This window comes from Brassica oleracea, chromosome C3 (assembly GCF_000695525.1).
Source record: "Brassica oleracea var. oleracea cultivar TO1000 chromosome C3, BOL, whole genome shotgun sequence".
Classification (NCBI taxonomy): Eukaryota; Viridiplantae; Streptophyta; class Magnoliopsida; order Brassicales; family Brassicaceae; genus Brassica; species Brassica oleracea.
The window spans coordinates 38,698,111-38,699,947 of record NC_027750.1 but is presented as its reverse complement, the minus strand read 5'-3'; the positions used below and the strand labels follow the sequence as shown (position 1 = coordinate 38,699,947).

At 44.8% G+C, this 1,837-nt stretch overlaps 1 protein-coding gene across 1 annotated transcript in view; it reads left to right on the top strand.

Annotated features, from left to right (window-relative positions):
• LOC106332587 (ADP-ribosylation factor GTPase-activating protein AGD1) overlaps window positions 1–1,837 on the top strand; it is an 8,462-nt gene that overhangs the window by 2,599 nt on the left and 4,026 nt on the right. The gene's annotated exons all lie outside the window — the stretch shown is intronic.

The window sequence follows — 1,837 nt, the reverse complement described above, 5'->3', positions numbered from 1 at the left end:
AACCTGAAGTGCATAACCCACCATATCCTCGAAGCGATATCTCTTTGGTGGCCTGACATCAACCCTTCTTGGTTGATCTTTCACGATGCTACACTCTGTAGCGTCAAGCGGTTGAATCTTCGTAGACCCCAACTGAACATCTTCTGCACACTCCTCTTGATTTTCTGTGTGTGCCTGCACATCGATCACTTCATTATCATCTTGCAGCTCCACCTGTTTATCAGTGCTACCCTTTTCTGCTTCTGAACTGGACCTTGAGCTTCTAACCATAGATGCTTCATCGAAGACACCATTCCTGCTTAGAACCATTCGGTTTTCTGATGGAGACCAGACTATGTATCACTTGTCTCCATCACCGTAGCCCATAAAAATTCTTAAAAGTGAATATTTAGCAGATCTACCTGACCACACCTCAGAAGGTATCCTGCACTCGATGCCTGTGTGGGGACCAAAATCAAGTAGCAAGCCGTGTTGACAGCTTCAGCCCAAAACCGCTTCTCCAAACCAACACTCGAGAGCATGCACATCCCTCTCTGTAGCATTATCTGGTTTATCCATTTTGTAACACCATCCCGCTGTAGTGTTCCCCTATCTGTAAGATGCTTGGTAGATGTTGCATCCTTACAAAACTGTTTGAACTCTTCCGAGCAGAGTTCCAAACCAATATCAGAATGAAGCATATCTTGCTTCGACAGATGTTGCATCCCACGCTCACCCATATGTCCAAGCCTCATATGCCATAGCTTAGTCATATCTTCCTCTGGGATCTCTGGCGATGCAACATTTGCTGAACCGGTAACCGTTGTACTCTTCAGCAAATACAAAGTACCGTTCATGAAACCCTTCAGAATCACATCAGAACCCCTGTAGACATTCAAAACTCCATCGCTACCCGAATATTTGAACCCTCTACTGTCCAGAAGACTCACGGATATCAAATTCTTCGTCATTGATGGAACATGCCTCACCTTGTTCAATGTGCAGAGTCTACCATCATGTGTCATGGGCTTGATTGAGCTGATCCCAGCAATCTTGCAAACAAAGTTGTTTGCCATCTTAATCTTGTTGTCAAGTACCTCTGTGTACTCTGAAAACCACTTTCTCCTTGGTGTCATATGGTAGGATGCTCCCGTATCAAGAACCCACACATCAGAAGAGTGTGTGTGTCCGTGCACAACAAGAGCGATGCCGTCGTCATACTTGGTTTCATCCTCGGCTACTGCAACAGACCCAAATTGCTGCTCCTTCATCTTGGGACAGTCTGACTTCCAATGTCCCTTCTCTTTGCAATATTTACAAATATCAGATGCTTTAGGACCCCTTGGAAATGACTTCTTATCTTTCGAAGTCCTTTTGTTCTCATGTCCCTTCACACCACTGACAAACAACCCTGATGCTTGATTGTCTGTCCCTGAGCTGGATGCCTTATGGCGCAATTCCCGACTATGAAGCGCCGACCTAACTTCTTCCAGTTTCACTGTATCTTTGCCAACAATGAACGATTGCACGAAGTTCTCGAAGGAGTTCGGCAGAGATACCAACAAGATTAGTGCCGCGTCTTCATCCTCCACCTTAACATCGATGTTATGCAGCTCCAGTAATATCGAATTTAGCTTGTCAAGATGGTCGGAAGTAGCTTATTCGTAAGAGATTTTGTCATGTACAAACTCTTCAACTTCTGCCACAAACTAGCAGCCGTTTTCTCATCCGATACTTCGATGATAATCTCGTCTGCTAGACACAACAAAATTGTTGAGAACGCCTTCTCTTCTAGAGTCTCCAAATCAGCTGCTTCAGATTTCTTCTCTGACAATGGTCCCCAAATGCCTTGTTGCTT